This window comes from Cervus elaphus, chromosome 7 (assembly GCF_910594005.1).
Source record: "Cervus elaphus chromosome 7, mCerEla1.1, whole genome shotgun sequence".
Taxonomy (NCBI): Eukaryota; Metazoa; Chordata; class Mammalia; order Artiodactyla; family Cervidae; genus Cervus; species Cervus elaphus.
Genome location: NC_057821.1, coordinates 42,568,774 through 42,591,324, shown reverse-complemented (window position 1 = coordinate 42,591,324; position 22,551 = coordinate 42,568,774).

Genomic DNA, 22,551 nt, shown 5'->3' with positions numbered 1-22,551 from the left:
TCTTTCTCTCTCAGCAAAAACTTCAAGGCCCAGGATATTTATTTACTCAATCAAATAGCCTTACATGTGCCAGAATTCCACCCTGAAGAATTGCAGAGTTGATTTTTTTTTTTTTTTTAAACAGCCGCCTTTGGACATTCAAACATTTGGAGAAAGTTAGAATAGGAAAAGCCCAGAGGTAGCCATGATCCCTTTGAGGTACTGACAACTAAAACGTAGATATATTTGGTTGAATAGAAGCAATGGATTTCTGGCAAGATCAGTTTCAGCTAGAGGCTGATAAACAATCCTGTAGTTTATACTACTATATAGAAGGACAATGTGAGGAGAGTGAATTGAGAAACAAAAATCCATCCCTCAAAATTCCTTGACCTTAAAGCACAAAGTCACTCCAGAATGGCCCCAGTACTCTGAAAGGCAAACAACATGGTTATTTTTTTTTAAGTCTATAAATGTGCTTTACCTGCCAGCAGAGCTGTTAGAATTTAATAGGCTCATACCGACACTCAAGTGTTTTGAAACACCTATTATAAGGGGTGTTTTCAAAACCAACTTTTGCCCAACCAAAAGCAAGGGAAATTAACCCCATGAGAGAGACAGGAAATTGACTGCACGGATTTGACTTCAGTGACGTAGGCTCAAGGGCTCTGAGCTGGTGTAGACACCGTTTAGTGGAACTCCATCTCTGCAGGTCTGTTGGCTGTGCACAAAGAAAGACGTTGCTCAGACTCCCCATGACACCAGTAAGTGGGGACCCAGATTATGAGGAACATCAGTGGAGACCCATCACCTGATCTCCCTTTCACAGTCATACCTGCTCTTTGTGTGGAATGGTCATATGGAGACACAGATGGTGGCCTTTAGCCAACAATGAATATTTGCAACAATGTCATGCATTGTGAATAGTAATATATAATTGCTTTTATAGTTATTCTTGATTATAAAAATTATGGTTTTTCCAGTAGTCGTGTATGGATGTGAGAATTGGGCCATAAAGAAGGTTGAGTGTCAAAGAACTGATGCTTTCAAACTGTGGCGTTGGAGAAGACTCTTGAAAGTCCCTTGGACTGCAACGAGATCAAATTGGTCAATCCTAAAGGAAATCTACCCTGAATATACATTGGAAGGACTCATGCTGAAGCTGAAACTCCAATACTTTGGCCACCTGATGCGAAGAACTGACTCATTAGAATTAAGACCCTCATGCCAGGAAAGATTGAAGGTAGAAAGAGAAGGTGACAACAGAGGATGAGACGGTTGGATGGCATCACCAACTCAATGGACATGAGTTTGAGCAAACTCCAGGAGATGGTGAAGGACAGGGAAGCCCGGTGTGCTGTAGTCCACGGGGTCACAAAAAGTGACAAGACTGAGGGACTGAACAATGACATTTATAAACAAGGAAGCTGGGGGGGTGGGGGGTGGGAAAGAAGCAAAAACAAAAACAGAAAAAAAGATTAACAAGAAGTTGAGGCTCGGGGAATCCAATCTCTTGCCCAGTCATAGTCAGTAAACAACAGAATTTGGGTTATTTAACACTGAATAACAGAATTAGGGCTCACCCAGGGCTTTCTGCCTCAGGAGACACAACCCCTGAGCAACCTTCCCTGGAAAATGTCTAAGGATGGCTGGACTATGGGATCACTGAAGTACCTCTCTGGACATTTCTGATTCTTCTAATTTAACCATTTCTCCCTTCAAAATGTCTTTTTTGTGCCATTTCTATATTGCAAAGCACAACCTCTCCCTAGCTCCACCACCTCTCTGCTCTTCTGTACTGGAGACTACCCTCTGACCTTTAAGGCAAAACATTGATGCAGAAATAAGCTCAATGCTCACAGGATGGACTAGAATAAAGCCCCCAATAGCTGATGTACTCTTTTTTGCCTTCTCATTGATTTCTTTGCATCTGATACCTCTTTTCAGCCTCCCAATAGCCCATGAGGTAGGACTGCTATTACTTCATTTTACAAATGAGGAAACTGAAGGTGTGAGACGTGAAGCCATCTGCCTCAGGTTGTGTGATGAGCTCACCGCAGAGGCAGCGTATGAACCCCGTTCAGTGAGACCTCACCACCTACATTCTCTCGCCTCCAGGGCTCTGCCTTTCTGGCTCCCAGAGCAGGAGAGCAAAGCCTGCATTCTCCTGGTGGCCTGGCTCCTCCCGGCCAGCTGCTGGGTGTTCTGAGGTGTTAGATCACTTGCCAGTCTCCACGGGAGGTTCCAGCACACAGGAGCAGCGTCTGCCCAGCAGAGCTGGCAGTTCTCTGTCAACCCTCCCTGTCTGCAGGGACAGCCCTCCGGATAATTTACAATGGTCATCGTGAAGCTGTGGGTGCACACGCTGGTTCGGGAGCCAGTGTCCATCGGTGGCACGCGTCCTGCCATCCAGGGCTCAGCTGCCCCAGGACGAACGAAGGACTCTTGCCCCATGGATGGATGAGCTTCCTGAGGCAAGGCAGGCAAACTAAGATGCCAAATCCTTGCTAAGAGGAGACGTGACCGCTTCTCCTCTCTGGCTCAAAGGAAACCCAGAACATGTTACCCTGGATCAGGGGTCATGAGGACTGCGGGGTCAAGCCTTGGGGTCACAAAGCCCACCAAACCTCACCTTTGGCCTTATGTCCAAACGAACATAATGAGATTAGCCAGGATGGTTGGAGTAAGCAGCAGTGGTTCAACAACTTGGAACTGAGCTCTCTTTACAAGGCCACACTACTTCTAGTATACAGTAAATGAATAGCTGCAATAAATCTATAGTTATCTTGTTATAATGCAAGCACATATCATTGACTTTAGGGGCTAAGAATCTTCATATGTTATCGGGAGCAACAAACCCTTTCTGGAGGACCAGATAGTAAACATGTCAGGCTTTCTAGGCACATACAGTTTCTGTAGTATATTCTTTGTTTTGAGCTTTGTTTGTTTTTAATGACCCTTTTAAAATGTAAAATCCATTCTTAGCTCATGGGCTGTTCAAAAACAGGCTACAGGCCAGAACTGGTCTGCAAGCCATAGTTTGCCATCCCCTAAATTCAAACATATAAAATATATTACAACCATTTTATTATACCTTCTTTTTTTTTTTTTTACTAGATGCCTCAAAAAATTATATAAGTGGCTGAAGTTGAGGTTCACCAGACTCCAGCCAGACCTCATGGAAATACTCTATGGTCTATTCTTAACATCCTAGTTAATGCTTCTTGCACATTCCATGGAAATATGAGGTAATCAGTGAGAGGAAGATTTAGGAATAAGCGTAACAAACATTAAACTGTGAGTTTTATTATTGCCTTTGGATGAATCTTTGGAAATCATCCATCTTTCCACTTAGGTTTCCCCATCTGTACAATGAGTGTAATAACATTGGCACAGATCCTGGGCAGTAACCAACAGGTTATTTGTGTTCCTGTGGTCTGGCACATTTCTGCTCAGAAACTACAAGTTTTTAGGTCAGTTCCTACTCTGTGGCTTTTCAGTGGAAGCATTTACTCTTTCCTTTGGCAAGAGTAGGAACTTGTTGATGGGAAGGTGAATAATCCTGGGTCAGCAAAAATACTTCAGAGCCTACGGAATGGCATCGCTCTGTAACTCCCATTGCAGGAGAGCTTTGCTCGTGGTGCAGTGACCTGGGGTGACCCTGGATGACCTTTAACCACACGAGGTTTCCCTCTGCACTGACTCTGCACCTCTAAATGGACCAAAGACCCTGGAACCAACCTCATCATCCAGTGGGTCAAGAATCCCAGGAGGTCTCACCCAAGTCTGCCACCACAACTCCATCCTCCTGGGTGGATGCAGAACAGTGATGCACCCTCGGGGATGCAGGGAGCATCCTGCAGCGCAGTGGTCCCTGACCAAAGAGCCAGCAGACCTGTATCTGAGTCTCAGCTCCACCCTTCATCAATATACCACCTTAGGAAGTTTCTCAATCCTTCTGTGTGTGTCTGTGTGAGTGTGTGTGTATGCTTGGTTGTATCTGACTTTTCGCAACCCCATAGCAAAGAGTATTTTGTATTTTGTAGTCCACCAGGCTCCTCTGTCCATGGGATTTTCCAGGCAACAATATTGGAGTAGGTTGCCATTTCCTCCTCCAGGGGATCTTCCCAACCCAGGAATCAAACCCGCATCTCTTGAGTCCCCTGCATTGGCTTTACACTGGATAAAATGAGGGCCTGGAACTAAATGGTCTCATAGAAACATATGCCTTTAACTTTCTAAGTCCCACTAAGCCAACTGCTTCCCCTCTCTCCAGTAAATGCCATTAATTCCTGCTTCCTAAAAAAGTTCCTACTTCCCAACAAAATAAAAGGTCAAGAAACCTGAACCTGCCCACACCTCTTCTCTCCCACCCTCTAAATGACTGACATCCTCTCATGTTTCTTCCCCAATTTCATAAAAAGGAAGAAAGGCGTCTTTTCCTCTAGGGATAAGAGCCCCCTTAGGCCCACGTCCCCTCTGTCCCACCCATCTCAGGATCATATTCCTCCCAGTGCATCTCCACTCTCTCTCTTTCCATCTGTCCCCTTTCCTTGTGGAAATGCATCCCAGTAGCCCCATTTTTAAGCCCCCACCGCAAACCCCCCCCATGAACCTGCCTCCCCCTGGAGCCGATGGATCGAGCGCCCCCACTGTCAGTTCTGGCGGGGCCTCCTGGAGCAGGAGTGCACAGAGCCCTTTCAGGGAGGGCCCTGAAAAGTCTGCTTCTCAACCGGCTCACCGCAGCCCTGCTGAGAAACACATTTTGGGGGGACCCTGTGTTCCCCGTTTCTGCATCTCAGAACCAGCCCGGTGCTTGGCATACAGTAGACTCCTCATCACATGTTTCAAGTTATAGGGAAATAACTGTACCATGGAAGGAAAAACGAATAGTCACTTCTGGAAAACCACGCCTCTCTTCTGCTTGGGAAAGCTGGCCCCTGGAAAAGGACCCACTTACACCAACAAACGAAAACTAGGGACCCGCAGTGAGCTGGACTCCTTAGTTTTCATCTATTGGGAATCCTTACTGCCAGCCGAGAATGCAAGGCAGGCTAGCAAGGATGGCTTAAATGGTTCTTTTCTTTTCTGGCCGTTTTCCCCTCTTTCCTCCCCTCTTTAAAAAAAAAAAATAATAATGTGGGGAGGGGGGCAATTAAGGAGCTGAGGTTTTAAACATCCCCAGAGGTCAAACAAATTGCATTTTTGCTACAGAGAGGGGGAGGCGAGGGGAGGGGCAGATGGTAAATCGGCTCCGGAGACCCTTCCGTGATGTCTTTCTCTCGGCGTCCAGCTGGCAAGACCGCTGCAGCGCGAGGGGCAGCCCCTCCGGTGGGCAGATCCGCTCGCAAACAGAGAAACAAGGCGTGCCAGCAGGAGTCTCGCGGCTGGGAAATTATTTCCTAATAAAACTACAAAGGGAAGGACGGTAACTGGGCACTGCTGACAAGCATTGTTGTCTTGTATCAAAATCTCTTTATAAACCTGTTTGAAGAACGGAGCTGGCTCCTCTTTGAAGTCCCAGTTCAAAGCCTCCAAGCCATTGACTTGCGGGGTTCCTGGCCCCCGTGGGGGCGGCCGGGGAAGCAGGAGTCAGAGAAACTTAGCAAACGCTTCAGCACAAATCTGTACTCGGTGCTCTGGGACAAGTTTCTGGTTAGACGTCCCGTGGGGCTCCTAATGATTGATAACACCCACCCCCAGACGCCAGGCGTGTTCTGCCGGTGATCTCATTCAGCCCTGGGAGGTAGACACTGCCACCTCCCACCTGAGAAGTGAGGAAACAAGAGCCGAGGCCCCAGCTCTCAGGCTGACTCCACACCAGGCCCATCCTCCAGTCCATTAAAGCCCAGCCTTCCGTCCCTACACGTGGGCTACGGTGCCACACGGGCCCTGACGGCCAGTTGCGTTGTATTAGCAGCACCGGGAGAGGGTCAGGATGGAAAGAAAAGGTAACAGTACAGGCTGTGCCTCCCAGCAACGTCTCTGTTTAAACAACACAGGCCTTCTACGCTGGCCCTAAGGACACCGAGAGAGGGTCCCTGCCTCAATTTCCCCACACCCGGGTGGGAATCAGGCCACTAAGGGCAGAGACCAAAACCCTTCCTGGAAAAACGGAAACCTCCCGTTGTCAGCTGAAGGGTTTCCCACCCCCCACCCCCCGCCTAAGCGGTTGAACCCCCAAGACCTGTGGATGTGGCTTAATTCGGAAATAGGGTCTGTGCCGACGATCAAGTTGAGGTCAGTAGGGTGGGCTCTAATCCGATGGGGCCGCTGTTCTTAGTACAAGGGAAACTGGGACACAGAGGAAGACAGGCAGAGAGGGAAAATGAAGTGAAGACACGGGGAGAGAGCCACCTACAGACGCCTGCAGCCTCCAGAAACGGGGAGAAAGGGCTGGACAGACTGTTCCCCACAGCCACACAAGGAACCAGCCCTGCTGACCCTGTGATTTCGGACTTCCAGCCTCCAGACAGACGGGGAGAACGGAAGCGGGTTTAAACCACGCAGATGGTGGGTGGAGCCTTGTGACGCCCTAGGAAACGAATGGACCTCCCGGCTCTGGTGTGCGTGTTCAGTCACTGCCTCGTGTCTGACTCTTTTGTGACCCCGTGGACCCCATGGACCCACCAGGCTCCTCTGTCCATGGGAGTTTCCAGGCAAGAATACTGAAGTGGTTACCGTTTCTTCCTCCAGGGGCTCTTCTAGACCCGGGGATCAAACCTGTGTCTCCTGCATCTCCAGCAATCGCAGGCGAGTTCTTTACCACTGGTGCCACCTGGAAAGCCCTAGACCTAATAAAAATGTCTGCTCTTCTGACTTTATAAGCAAGGTCATGGGTCCTAAGAGCCCTGTACCATTGACGCTTTGTCAGGGTCTCCCGCCAGGAACACAGGAGACAAACAAGGGGAGTCCTCTTGTCTCTAGGAGATAGAGGAGGTTTTCATTGTTTATTCTTCTATTTTTCTGGGATAAACTGTGCAAATTTCTGTCCAGACCCAAGAGCCACATTGGTGTCTCTCCCCCGCCCCACACTTGCCCAGTCTTAGGGAAGTGTTCCTCTCTCTTCTCCGCTGGTCGGTAGGAAGAGGAATTCATTGGCAAGCCTGTTTCCCTAACACATGGGCCAGGGTTGGTAAATACTGTACAGACCTTTTGCCTTGTCAACCAAGTCTGGGAGGGAGGCGGGAGAATCAGCTGAAGACAACAGTCCTCAGACATCTTTTCTCCAGGATCAAAACCTCGAAGAGCTGACACCCGTCACATCACGCAGCCTGGCCCAGCACGGGTCTCCACTGGACGTTCTCCCTCTCTGCCTGTTGTGGTTGCTGTTTAGTCCTTAAGTCGTGACTCTTTGGAAACCCACGCACTGCAGGACACCAGGCTTCCCTGTCCTTCACCATCTCCCAGAGTTGGCTCAAACTCATGTCCACTGAGCTGGTGATGCTACTCTCTGCCTGGCTGGATTATAATTTCCCTCTTTGCCTTTGGGGCCACGGGACCCTTTCCATATATAAATGGGGGGCAGGTTGTGGTCTGTTGTGGTCTCCATCACTTAAGATGATAGCTACAGAGCCAGTGACCTGGCTTGTTGATGGCCATGTCCCCCCAAACCTAAGTTGGCACCCCATCTTCCCAGGAGCACTTGTTCTCCCACATACTCCCCGCCTCAAACAGGCCCCTCCCATACCACTCTGGGAGAGCCAGACCCATTATTAATAGTGATCTCCTCAGAAACAAAACAGCCGGCTCAGGGGAAAGCTGCCGGGTGGGAGGGGCGTCTCTCGGGCCGCACCCCCAGCCATCAGCGTGCTCCCACTTGCCGACTCGTAAACACATCACCTCACCGGGCTTCTCGGGCATCCGCTGCCAGGGGAACAGAGGCCGCGGACCCCGGGGGGCGCCAGAAAGACGTGGGAGGAGGAAGCCGGGCGTCGGGACGGGCATCTGTCGTCTCGGCAGGTCTCGCCTTGGCAGAGCATCCCTGAATCCTTCGTGCCATGCAAATGAGGTGCCGGGGAGGTCACTGCCTTCTGCCCGATTATTATCTCTGACATTTTATTCATAATAATTACAGAGCCTTTCCACCTTCAAAGTGCTTGGCAAACAATAATTAATTAATTAACACTCGTAACACCCTGGCGAGGTAGCTTAGTGTTATTAATTTATCTCTACAGTGTATTATTATCTGCCGTTTCCTCCCTCCCCGCCGAAGCCGGTAAGCCTGTGCGCTGCGTTTCTTCTTGTCTTTTCTGGGCCAACCCTCCCAGTTTGCTACTTCCGTCTTCCACTCTCAGCAATGATGCTCTGCAGTGATGCGCCTCTGAGTTTGCCGGCTGGCCTGCACACCCCTCTTTGGCTTGCTTCGCTACAAAGCACCGCTCTGCTTCTCTGTGTGGGAGCTGGTGCCTTGGAGTGTATTTGTTTCTCTCCAGGCCCAAGACTCTCACTCCCAACACCTCTCATTAACTCAGTTCTCGCCTCTCTCTCCCCCAGCCCACTTTCATTCTGTCCTGGTCCAGCCGCATCCCACCCCCACTCCAACGTCATCTTTTTTTATGATTTCAGCACAAACAGGACTCTCTCATCTCCATTCTTAAGCTCTGTGCTTCCTTTAGTTGCCACAGTTCTATCTACCACTTGGCTCACCATCCATTCTCCTAGTTATCTGGATTTTAATTACGTAAATTAGTCTTCTCTGAGGGGTGCTTCAAGCAAGGCTAACATTTAACTCCTCTCTCTCTGCTCCTACTCCTCCTGTTTTTAATCTCATCTTCTTGGTGCCTCTTGCCCCCTCCCTGTCTAATCCTGTCACCCCTCAGCCAGGCCTTTATCCTTGCCTATTCCATGCTGGTCCTTGAGTGCCTGCTACAGGCTAGGTTCTGTGATGGAGTAGGGGTCAGGGGGTGGTGGGGAGGAGGTAACAAAGATAAAATTAGAACCCAGGCTCCCTCCTCAAGGAAGATGAGATAAGCAGGGCAATAGGAGGCCTTGAGAAGAGCTGTGGGAATTCACAGGTGGTGATTAATGGTGATCCTGTCTAGGAAGAGAGGAGGGGTCACAGAGATCTTTGCAGAAGTGAGGACACTTGAAAGATGAGTGGGTTGATACTTGCCTGGCAGAAAAAAGAGGCAAAGGGCGTCTCAGGCGTTGGGAACAGTGAACAGTGGAATGTAAGCGTGGCCTTGGATTGCTCAGCCTCTGAGTAACAGGGCTTGGATAACCCAGCCTCTGATTTCACCTTGGGCCAGCTGTAGGCCGGTCCTCCACGGTCACCCACTGAATGAAGTGGAGGGGAGGGGGGGGGAGGGGCGGGGAGGAGAAGAAAGGAGGGAGGGGGTAGTGGCTTTAGGGAGGATTTTATAGGGAGAGAGAACAGGGACGATTCATATCACGCAGCATTTCTCTCCCAAAATCTCCCCTCGGAAGCCATCACAAGATTGTTCTTTCCCCAGATCACACAGCCTCCAAGGCCGAGTCCCCTGCCTTGCACGTTTCCCCAGGCCTGTCACACGCTCCCTTTCACAACCAGAGATGCCCACTGTGTGGCTCTTCTGCATCTTCTCCCTGCCTTGCCTCAACTGTATTCTGTGGGACAGACACCCCACAAACAGAGAGGAGCTCTAGGTATTATTAGGCTCTTAGCAGATCAGGAGGAACAATTATAAATATCAAATAATTTCTTCCCGAGACAAGTAATGTAGTCATTTTTATTTGCTGAATTACAAATAGTCTGATAGCATAGTAGGCAGCTAAAATACTGTGTGTGTGTGTGTGTGTGTGTGTGTGTGTTTAGAAAGTAGAACGGACCTCAAACACCATGCTGACAAGCTTGATAGTTCATCCTACAGAACTCCCACTTTGTATCCTTTGACCACCATCCCCCTCATTTCCCTCACCTCCTTGCTCCTGGTAACCACCATTCTACTCTCTACCTCTATGAATTTAACTTTCTTAGCTTTCATATACAAGATCGTGCAGTTTTTTCCCTGTGTCTGGTTTATTTCACTTATCACAACATCCTCCAGGTTCATTCATGTTGCAAATGTCAAGATCCCGCCTTTGAAGGCTGAACTTCATAGAGATATGTGATATACACCTAGTATATATGTATCACATCTTCTTTATCCTTTGGATCTGTTGGTGGACACTTAGGTCCATCACCAAAGCACTGGGGAGGCCCCTCCCCTCACTGCTCAGTCCTTCCTGGTCCCCGTTGCCCCAGCCCACCTGGGCGTCCAGGGCCAGAGGCTCCCCTGCCTAGGGTCTCATCTGGGGAGTTTGGGGTGAGCCTGGGATCCCTTGTGCCTCACCAGCCCTCTAGGTCTGCCACACCAGCGCTTGTGGCATCTTTCCCCATTTCCCCACCTCTCTTCCTTCCACCCTCTCCTTCAACACCCTCAGAGCCTTCTCTCACTCAGCCTCTTGCCCGCAGAGTCATTTCTCTTTTCTCCTGATGCCCTCAAAGGCCTCCTCTCTCTCCCCTCTCCCCTCGGGATCCCTCGCATCCCTTCTTCAAAGAGCCTGGGAGTTTTACAAAAGCCTTTGACTTCAAGCAGCTTCTGTTTTCTGCCCTCAAAATATCCCGAGGCAAGGACAGGCAAAGGGCCCATCTACCTGTTGATCTGAGGGAAAGTCAAAATAGAGCAAAATACAAAACAATCGCTCATAGTCTCTTTTGCCACATTTACATGTTTTCCTACTTTTCTCCCTACTAGACTAGACACACCTTCAGAACTGGGTGTCGTCTCCTCTTTGTCTCTCTAATTTCTCTGCGACCAGAGTAGCTCTCAACAAATGACCAGAGTGGCTCTCAACAAACAGGCTGGAATATAGAGGAGTGAAGGTAACTCAGGATTTGTCCGCCCCAAACTTCTCTCCCTTTAGTATGTACAGACATGTACCAGAGACCCCACTCTTGGGCTCAGGTAGGGGATACACAAGTGTAATTCTACTACCTATAATATTTATTTTTTCCTTGGGTTTCCTCAACTTTATAAGTGTGCACAATTCAAGATTTTTTAATAATAGAAAAGTATTTTATTTAAAAATCTGGGTCATTGGGAGAGAGGGCGGGCAGAGAAACAAGGAGGTCCTCACTCTACAAGGGAGTGCAAACACCCTCCCCCACAGCACAGCGCAGAACCGCTTGTCTGCCCCCAGACCTATCCCAGGAACTGGAGCAGAACACCCCACGTCCATTCTTCCTGTGGGGCCCTGCTCTGGGAAAAAGCAACAGGAGGGAGAAACGGGAATGGATTCATAGATAAAGCATTTCATGTCAAAACTGGGAGCCAACCCTGACGCACAAGGGCATCAGGTTACACCTTAGCGGATTCATCCCCCGTTGAGAGTCCTGATAGCTCAATTGGTAAAGAATCCGCCTGCAATGCAGGAGACCCCGGTTCGATTCCTGGGTTGGGAAGATCCCCTGGAGAAGGGATAGGCTACCCACTCCAGTATTCTTGGGTTTCCCTTGTGGCTCAGTTGGTAAAGAATTCTTCTGCAATGAGGGAGACCTGGGTTCGATCCCTGGGTTGGGAAGATCACTTGGAGAAGGGAAAGGCAACCCACTCCAGAATTCCATGGACTGTATAGTCCATGGGGTCTCAAAGAGTCGGACACGACTGAGTGACTTTCACTTTCACTTTGAGAGTCCAGGAACCCAGAGTCTTTCTGAAGCTTGGCCAGCCCTAATAGAAAGCTACACTACCTGGTGCTCAGATCTCACACGGAATCTCGGCTCCTGCCGTGGAGCAGCGCCCAGAAGGGGCTCTCTGGTCCGGCCATCTGGAATGGCCAGTTCTATTTACTGACCCCGGATTCATCCTCTCCTATTCACTTCAAAGAATGCCCCAGGAGGCAGAGAGACAAAAGGCTATCGAGGGGACTTGGGGGAAGGGAGGGAACTGGCTAAATAATTAGCCCTCCGACCTTCAAAGTACTCTATAATCGTTCATTAATCCACCCAACGGAGATCTGCGGGCAGATGGACAGCTCCCCATCGCCCTGACACACCCAGTGCTAAACGCAGCCTGAGGGCTCAGCAAACGCACACAGGAGCCGGCGGTGCTCCCGACACAGGAGATCAAGACCGCAAGGCTTCAGCTCCAGATTTGCTGCTAATAACAATCTCTGGATCACCCGAAAGAGGCAACAACAGGCGCCAGGAGGCTTTTGAGAGAGAATTCACCCTAAGGCTGGGGGAAATAGAACCAGTGGGTGGGCTTCCACTCCAAAGGCTCCAAAAGTCAAGGGGGTGATCACCTTGAGCCTGCAAAGAGGCTACCCTCACGAGAGTGCATTTGAGTCCGTGCTGGGCTTCCGCCTGAGAAAGCAGACTCCTGAAACCATGAGGACCGCTGATGGGTCCCACCAGCAGCCTGAAGAGCAGCCGGCTCCACCTTGAGCAGAACTGTGGGAGACACCCAGGGAGGGTGCTAGAGACAGACACGTGCGGGCCCGGTCGCGTCAGTCGTGTCTGACTCTTTGGGACCCCACGGACTGTAGCCCACCAGGCTCTTCTGTCCATGGGATTCTCCAGGCAAGAATATTGGAGAGGGTGGCCGTGCCCGCCTCCAGAGGATTTTCCTGACCCAGGGATTGAACCTGCGTCTCTTATGTCTCCTGCATTGGCAGGCCAGTTCTTTACCACTAGCGCCACCTGGGAAGCCCCGTGTTTGAACTGCAGGTGCTACCAGACCCACTCCATCCCTCTACTGTGGAGCCTGCCACAGGGGAATCTGCGTATCTGGGGGTGATTCTAGGTTGTTCTGTCTTCACCTTTTTATCAGGTCTCCCATCTACCACTGTGCAGTCCCTGTGATACAATAAGGTATCAGCCTAAGATATATATTTACCACATGTGAGCTCACACTTTCAAGTTCCGTATTTTTACCAGTGTTTAGAAAGGATGATGAATGTTGGGACTGAAATATTGACAAGAAAGAGAAACTGCTGACTTTTCAAGATTCACACGGTATTATTCATCCCGGTAATTTCACAGAAATGTCCAGCCCTTGGGCAGGCATACTCCCAAACTCAAGTTCAAGTGTCTTAAAGTTTTCTGGACTTAAGGAGAGTGAGTCATACTACCAAAACCTACAGAAACTGAAATGCAGCATCGACGCGAATTGTTATCACCATCACTGTTATTACAGGACACTGACTGCGGCCGAGGCATCTGGCAGAGCACGCTTCTGTATTGTCATTCTCCTCGCTCCTCATGCTCACCCTGCTACTGGGACTCTTCTCATCCCCATCTTTCCCAAGTGGATACTGAACTCCCCAGAATACGTGAAGATGCTCCAGGCCTCACTACTGTAAATGGAAGAACTGGCCTTCAAACTCAAGAATCCCTCCCGTATTCAAGTTTTGGCCACTCCTCCCTATGGCCAAGAGAAGTGTTTAAGTGCCCCTCCCAAGAAATACACCGGCCACTGTGTTCCGTGTCTTCCCGCCTGCAGGCAGGTTCGGTGAAGAGTCAGATTTTCAGAAGGCTGCTCACTGTCAATGAAATTCAAACAGGGGAAGCACTATGATTTGAGAATTGCAAGCCTTCCTCCATTTTTGTGGCCTTCTCCACAGTGGGGGTGCCTGAAAAGCCATCCCCAACAGAGCACCACCCTCTTGGGCTCAGGGGAGCCTGTCCAGGCTGCCTCATGAGGCTCCCTTTTCTGCTTTTCCACTGAAAGTTGCCACCTGCTTCTGAGGGACTGCATCCACCTGCAATGCAGGAGACCCTGGTTTGATTCCTGAGTCGGGAAGATCCCCTGGAGAAGGGATGGACTACCACTCCAGTATTCTTGGGCTTCCCTTGTGGCTCAGCTGGTAAAGAATCCACCTGCAATGCGGGAGACCTGGGTTCGATCCCTGGGTTGCAAAGATCCCCCAGAGAAGGGAAAGGCTACCCACTACAGTATTCTGGCCTGGAGAATTCCGTGGACTGAATAGTCCATGGGGTCAGAAAGACATGAAACACAACTCAGCAACTTAAACCTTCACTTTCTGAGGGACTGACCGCCAACATAGCCATGTGCAGGCTTTAATCCTGTCTTTTGCTAGTCTTCTGTCTCTTTAAGAAGACTTTGCAAATCTATGTTCTAAAATATAATCTGTGCCAAGAACAGGAGAGGTAGTGTATGATTCTGCTCCTCTGAGGTACCACAATGGGCAAATCCATAGACAAAATGGAGTAGTGGTCACCGGGGCACAGAGTTTAGGTTGAGGCTGATGACAGGTTTGGAGCACAGATAATGGTGATGGTTACACAACATTGGGGATATATTTAATATCACTAAATTGTATACTTGCAAATGGTTAAAATGATCAATATTATGTATGTTTCACCACAATAAAAAGGAAAGAAAATTCTAATACATGGTTAACATGGATGAACCTTGTAGACATTATGTGAAGTGAAATAAGCCAGACACAAGAGAACAAATACTGTATTTACATGAAGCACCTAGAGGGGTCAAAATTCATAAAGGCAGAAAATATAGGAGCGGTTGCCAGGGGCTGGGAGGAGTGGGAGGTGGGGAGCTATTGCTCATGGGACGGAGTTTCAGGTGGGGAGGATGAAGGTTTGGAGAGGAGACCGTGCTGACAGCTGCACAATGCTATGCGTGGACTTAATTCCCTTGAACTGTACATTTCAAATAGTGAAAATGGGAAACTTTATGTTACATCTATTTTATCATGATAGAAAACAATTTTTTTTTTCTTAAACGAGGAGGAGGCTGCTTTGTCCAGCACACCCTCTAAAGGAGTCCCCCCACAGCTGAGAGGCCTGGGGGTCCCAGTGCTGCAACATAGGTGATGCCCCTCCATCGCCTCCAAACCCTGGGAGGGGCTGTCCAGCATCTCTGCCCAACTGGCTGTTCATGACTCCCCTCTTTCTGGGCCATGAGCCCCTGGATCCCTGGTTCAAGCATCTGGCTAAGGAGCTGTATTCTTGGAGACTGTCAGGGACCTGCTCCTGGTGACTTTACAGTTCCAGAAATCTCTGCCATCTTGTTTCCATTACCACTATCCCTGCTCTCAGAAAACTCAGTATTCCCAACTCTCAATTTACAAACAGATAAACCCTTATTGCAATTCTTCAGGGTTCTTTCCCTGAAAATGAGCCTATCTTCTATTTAAGCTGCAACAATAAATTCTTTAGAACACCCAGACGCCATTCTCTGTCATCTCTGTCACCACTGTCAGCCACTGTCACCTCTCCCAGCCCGAAAGGGCGGCAGCCACCTCCACATGGGGCTTCCCCGGTGGCTCAGCGGTAAAGAATCTGCCTACCCATGCAGGAGACGCAGGTTCAATCCCTGGGCGGGAAGATCCCCTGGAGAAGGAAATGGCAACCCACTCCAGCATTCTTGCCTGGAGAATCCCATGGACAGAGGAGCCTGGCAGGTTACAGTCCATTGGGTCGCACAGAGTCAGACACGACTGAGTGATTAAACACACACATACACACACACACCCCTCCACATCCCTCCCACTGCCAGACGGTGACTCCAGCTAGAACCCAACTTGCACCCTGCAGGCTCTAACCTTCCTCAGAGACATTTAGAGCTACTGGACCTCCCCTCTGGTACCACCCTGAAAGATCTGGGGGGAAAGGCACCGACCTCTCCAACAAGGATCCCAGCAGGTGGACTGTGACGGGAGTAGCCAGCAGGGCCCTGGGGCCCATGCAGAAAGTGACCCATTGATGCCTGGCCTCCTGCAGACCTCCTGGAGCTAGCGGGCAGGGGCCGTGGGCCCTGGGCAGCCCGTTCAGACCCCTCCTGATTGCTGCTTCCTGACGGCGCGGCCTCCCCCAGCCCCTGGCTGCTCCCCCGGTCTGGGCTCCCCCGCAGCCGCAGTGGAGAGCTTCCAGGGTGTTGGTTTTATGACTGGAGCTGTCGGCCGGAGAGACACGTTTTAAAATTCATGACCTTTCCTGTCAGGGTTCAGAAACGGATCAGACTCCAAGATGAAAGCTGAGTTTATTCCTTCCCTGGTCCTGGGGGCCCCCTCCCCTCTCCCACCACATACCCCCCTCTCTCTCCACTTCTTCCCCCTGGAGCGCGCACTGTCCTCCAGGATCTTCTGCATTGATCGTGGTTTTAATCCCACCTCCCTGCAGAAGCCAAAGCGAAAGGAAACACTCTCCTGTTTCCAGATGGGAGCGTGTGCTGCTGCTCTATAAAAGCTATCTCCCTTTGTCAAGTGGGGCAGGGCCACGGAAGGTGCGGCTGGGCAGCGGAGATAGAGCAGGGGTTTGAGCTGATCTGAGCCGGGTGGTGGGGGCTGCGGCTGTTTCCTTTTTCCAGGAAAGGCATGGGCTGGTGAGTGTGTGTGTGTGTGTGTGTGTGTGTGTAGTAGTGAGGGGGCGCCCACCTGAGGCTGGCGGAGGTGGGGGCGCAGCTCGGGCCCAGCAGACGGGCTGGCAGCCACCCGGCACCGCGGACCCTGCCAAGGAAAATTAAAGAGCGGTGTGTTTGCTTCTTGCCACGAGGATAAACAACAACAAAGATCCCTCGGTGGAATTTGTGCCTTGCAATTTCAGTGAGCTGTCCTCAGTCGCCCCCTCCCCCGGTTGTTTCTCCTCTTGGGCCTCTGCTGAGGGTGTCTATACCTCGTATCCTCCTTGATCCTGGGGGCCAGGAAGGATCAACTTCCTCCCAACGGCCACAGAGATCAACTCCACGGCCACAGAGAAGGCCCACGGACTTTATTGTGGCCCCAGGAGAAGTAAATGGAAGAGAAGCAAAAGCTGCGGCTTCAGGAGCCTTGGCCCAGCAACAGAAGTGACATGTCCCCGCCAAAATGAGAGAGAGCATGTCCATTTCTGGGGAGGAGAGCTAGGTAACACTTTGCCAGAGCATATCAGTGCCAAGCAAGCTCTAAGCTCTACATCTGCATCATCTCATCCACTCCCCAGAATCCACTTTATAAGTCAGACCTCATTAGCCTCAGGTGATGCTAATTCCAGGAGTCAACTCAGCTTCAGCAGGTCACCAGGTATCTGGTCAGACGCCAGACTAGATGTTGCTGGAAGGTACTTTTTAGATGAGGTTAACATTGAAGCCAGTAAAACTTTGAGTAAAGCAGATTACTCTCCATCATGTGGGTGGGCCTTGTTCAATCAGTTGAAGGTCTTAGGAGGAAAAAGACTTGAGGTCCCCCCAGAAAAAGAGAATTCTGCCTCCAGACGGCCTTAGGACTCACTGCAACATCAACTCTTCCCTGGGTCTCCAGTCTGCTAGGCTGCTCTGCAGATTTCAGACGTGTCAGCCTTCACAAACACTTGAGCCAATTCCTTAATTAATTCCTCTCTCCCTCCCTCTCTCTCTCTCTCATGAACACATATACATACACATATCCTATTGGTTCTGCTTTTTGGAAGAACCCTGACTAATACACTCCACTTTACAGATGTGGAAACTCAGAGAAATTAGTCCCCTTGCCCAAGGCCTCATGGCCAGTCAATGGTGCAGCCAGGATAGGAACGCATCTGGTTTGGCTCTAGAATCTGTCCACTTGTCCCCAGACTGCTGCTTCTCTCAGCGACAGGAAGTGACAGTCACATCTCCATCAGCAAACTAATGTGGGGACGGAAATGTAGTGGGAAATGCATTCAAGTAGAATGTAGCTGGGTCAGTGGATGTTGCCAGGAGAGATTTTGAAATCAGTGAGATTTGTCTTCAATCTGGGCTTCATTTTGATGTCTGCGACTTTGAGCGTGGGATGGAAATCTCTCAAGCATCCATTTTCCTGATCTGCAAATTGCCATGAAAACTTCTCAAGGATTTTGATGTCTGCGACTTTGAGCGTGGGAAGGAAATCTCTCAAGGCATCCATTTTCCTGATCTGCAAAGTGCCATGAAAACTTCTCAAGGTTATTGAGGGATTAAATGGGATAATTTTCTGGGCAAACAATATTTTTACCATACGAGTGAAAGCACATAGGTTGTATGATTAGACAGTGGCTCCAGGCTCAAGTGTTCTAAGCCTGCCCTTGCTGACTTATGGGAGATGCAGTCTTCTTTAATTAACTCTCTCTCAAGTGTGTTTCATTTCCTCAAGGGCCCTGCCCTGCATCCGTCTCAGGGCAGGGTTCCCACCAGTGGAGGTCACCCCACCTTGAGTTACTAGCTCTGACCTAAGCAGCTGCAATTCAGAGCACAACTACAACGACCGCAGGCCCAGGCCGAGTTCCAAAGTGGGGTCAGCGGTCCCAGCCCCTCGCTCACCTTCCTCCGGGGCCTGCTGGACACATCAGACTCATCCTGCCCGTGGGCACCACTCACCCAGGGCCCTTCCCTGCTGCTCCCCATCCCTACCCACCAGTCTATCCTGTCTGTCTCTGCAAGCCCGGAGCCTAACAGTGAACATAGCTTGTGCGTTCCTTTCTCAGGGGAGACACGCACATACAGAAGGAGATATAGGTAGAGGGAACTTTGCCAGTGACATCTCCGGGACAGATCCAGTCATGCCAAAAGAATGAGGAGCCTGGTCTGAGGCGGGTGGCGGCGGGGGAGGGCGCAGGTCAGGGGTAGTTGTTTTGCTGTGTTTGTTTGCTTTTGTTTTGTTTCCTTTTTTGCTTCCTTATGTGTTCAGAGACATTCCATGGCAAAATTATTGATCTGCATTTTCTCATATAATCCTCCCAACACCTCTGTTGTGCCATTATTGTCCCCATTTTATAGATGAGAAAAGCTGAGGCTCAAAGGAGAGAATTAACATACCTCTGCCTGACAAATAGGGTCAGATCCTAGGCTTGTCTGGCTCTAGAACCCTCATTTTTAACACTATACAGCACCTTCATAATGGGTATGTCTATCTATCTACCTGCAACAAATATTAGTAACTTTTTGGGAGGCAAGAGACATCACTTCAATCCCAGCTGTGTCTCGTAGAAGTCAAATGACTTGAACAAGTCACTCGGTCCTTCAGGTTGTTTCATCAATAAATGAAGAGAAATGGAACAGCAGAAACAAATGGTCTCCTGAAGCTCGAAACATTTACAGTTCTAAGAATTAATGGCCAGAGAGCCTAAACTAATACAGTTATACCATGCTGTCCTCAACTGATACTTAGCATTAGGGAAAATTCTTAGAAACAGAAATAAACAAAAATATTAAGTATAAGCCATCTATTAGATTTACAAATTATGTTGCAAAATTTACTGTGCTCTATTTTTCCTTTGAATGGGAACATTGAGGTCTAGGATATACACAGTCATAATATTGCTGAGATCACACTGACTGGCCATACACATTCCCGGTTCCAAGAACCTTCTCTGAAATTACAAGCTTGATAATGTCAATATGAAGACCCCCCCCCTTCACCCAGTAAGCAGTATGGAAAAACATTTGTCTTTTTTATTTCAAAATAAACACTGAGACTCTCTCTTTTTAAAATGGAGAAAACAATCATGGAGGTAAGTATAACCAAAAAAGTCTTGGAGAAGAAATAGAAGCATGGGAGAAACACTTGCTGTGACATTGTCACCCTGTTCCTTTTGGTGTGATGCCACCTCCTACAGCACAGAATTAGAACCCAGGGCAAATGAAGTCCCAGTCCCCCTGGCTGGGTAAAGGCTAAGACTTCCCGATATTATCAGGGAGGAAATGATGGGGATGCCTGTCAGGCCATAGAGACCTATATACCTCAATACATGCATTATTCCATTTTCTTCCCTGCACCTGGAACTTTGCCCTTTGCCCTAACTCAATAATGAGTTTATCATTTTGACTAGGAATGCCAGTAGTATCCACCAGAAATCCGCCACATCCCCTCTGGTGCACTCACTCCAGAAATCTCTCTTCTCTTTAATTTTTCATTTTCTGCCATCTTTAATTCATTCGTGTATTTATTTATGTATCACAAACGCACAACAGAAAGTGTTCCCACAGGGGCAGTCAAATTCCAAAAGAGAGTAAACCGTTTGTTCTCTCTACAAATATTTACCATGTGCCTACTATGTCAGGAGGTGTCTGTACAGAGACAAAAAAAAGACACAGTTGCTGCCTTAAGGAACTACCTGCCCGAGTCAACCCAGGGACCACCCACTCCAGGACCCCTTCAACAGCACCTGTGTCAAGACAGAGCAGAAGCACTTCCTCACGGTCCTGGGTCAGTGGGTCCCTCACATCCATGACCTGCATCCCCTGGAGGGCAAGGCAAGCTCTCCTTGCTGCAAATCCAGTAGGAAAGTTTTAAAGAGGACACATCTCACCACATCTTTGGACAAAGAATTGTAATAACGATGATGGCGATAACGAAGACGTTGATGATGACATAACAACAACAAAAAAATGCAATTCCCTTTTCTAGAAGAGAAGGACTGTTTGCCTACCTCCTTCTGCCCCAAATCCCTGGGTGTGCCGACTTGCTCACTTCTAGGGAAGTCTGAGAAGAGGTCAAAAACGCCCGTGTGATGTCAGTTTCTCTCGGGGCACTGCTGTCTGACCTGTACATCCTGACTAATGTACTTCAGCTGTATCGGCATGAAAAATGAACAGGAAGGAGATCTTGCTGCTGAAACATACGTGTCAGAAAATCATTATGAGTATTAAATTACAGCAATAAAATGAGCCAGAACTAATTTTGCAAATTAAGATCCAATAAATTTTTTTCACAGCCACACCTTTTCTTTACAACGAAAAAATTAGCAAAACAAGATTGAGCCTAACAGTATGAAAACTTGACTGTAAGGGGGTTGCAGTGGGATGAGAATGCGTATAGAACCAGACATTTCAATATGACAAACAGATTGGCATTTGGGAGGGTCGGAATGGAGGTTGTCTGGACCATGTGCCAAACGGCATAATGATCAGTTTTTTAGTTGATGCACCTATGTATTTTACATGTAAAATTTATGTATACATTCCCCTTCCTCTCTTCTTCTCCCCCCAACCCACCTCCCCACTCCCAAGATAGGGTTCTGCTGACACAAGACACTAGCGAATTTCTAAATTTCTGACAACTGCTTATTTTTAGAAAAGACTACTGCTGTCGGTCAAATTAAATCTGAAGCTATAAACAAACCTTTAGAGCTTTGCCTGATCTGGAGAATAACAGGATATCACCCTCCACCCTCCAGCCCTGAGAAAGAGACTGTAATTAGCTCATTGTCCGGAATCCGCACAAAGGGGGCGGGGCCGAAGACACGCTCCCTTTCAACCTTTCTAGGGAGATCTCAGGGCAGATGTTAATTAATTAACTTCCCCCATCTCCAGGGAACAGGGTTGATCACAACACCTCATTCCATGAGGGACACTGGGGATGTAGCTGAAATGTCCTGACCAAGGACTCACACACAGGGTCCTTCAGGAAGAGGGGAAAAAAAAACAGGATTCACCCCCTGCTGTTACATTCCTCCAGGCACAGGGCTCTGGTTGTACTGCAGGAAGCTGCCTTGCCCCACCCGTGGGACCAAACTATTTATAGCCACACAATCATTATAAATAAAGCTGTTTATACCCTAGGACCCTGGCCCTGCATTAGTTAAAATTGTAACCGGTCAGCTATAAATAACTCCGTTCCAGGCTCAAGTGTGGCCTCTGGCCGATACTTCCTCAAACTGTGACAAATACTGACAAGTTTGTTTGACAAACATCCCACTGACATTCATCTGATTTTGAATAAGCGTGCTGTTTTTATTAATTTGGTCCCTAAGGGCCAGGTCTCAGGAACTTCCTTTATTCTTTCCCTTCCTCACCTCCTGCACTGAGGAGACTCTGTCTTATGTGGTAGCTGTTTCCCCCCTTAATCACTGGAAAGGATTTGGGGCCATTTAAGGGGAAGCTTATTAAACCCACGGCTTCTCTCCCGGGATGGTTCTGCTGGAGGGGCTTTGCAAGGGTCTGGGGAGTTTTGTTAATAACACAGCGGTGACAGAGACGGGGAGGGGAATGTGGGCCAGGCCTGGCCTGGGATACAGGCGGGGAGGGGATTGGAACGGAAAGGTAGATCTGACTGCGGGATTGTTGGAATCTGTTTGCAAGGGAGACCTGAAAACCTACAAATGCCGGAAATTGATCAATAGAAAACAAGAGTCTGGATGGAGGGACTGACCTCCCAAGACCCCTGATCTGAGGGACTTTGAATAGTCCTAGAGTGGAGTCCCCGAGGCTTGGGTACCCTCTCTAGGGGAGCAGACAGTGATGTGTGTCGGGAGTCACGTGGGATTTCGGAGTTCTGGGGGATCTTTGAGATTGTCTAGTGGAACTCAGTCATTTCACAAGCCATTGCGTTGAGCCAAACAAACTCCCACAGCTAGTGCAGAACTAGACTAGAACTCAGCTCTCTGGCCTCCGGGCTGCGGGCTTCTCCCATCATCATTAAATTAATTAATACATGTGAAGTGTTGGAACCACTCGTGGTCCTTGGTGAGCACTTCCTGAGTGCTAGCAATTACGGGAGTGGTGAGCATCTGCCAGTTCTTCCGACTGTTGGTCTCTATGCACTAACTCTTTAAAAAGAACTCTTAGGCTGCTCCTCACCTTTCCTGTTCCACGTCTTCCTGTCTGATTTGACTCTTAATTATAACATGTACACAAGCTCACTCCTCACCCCTAC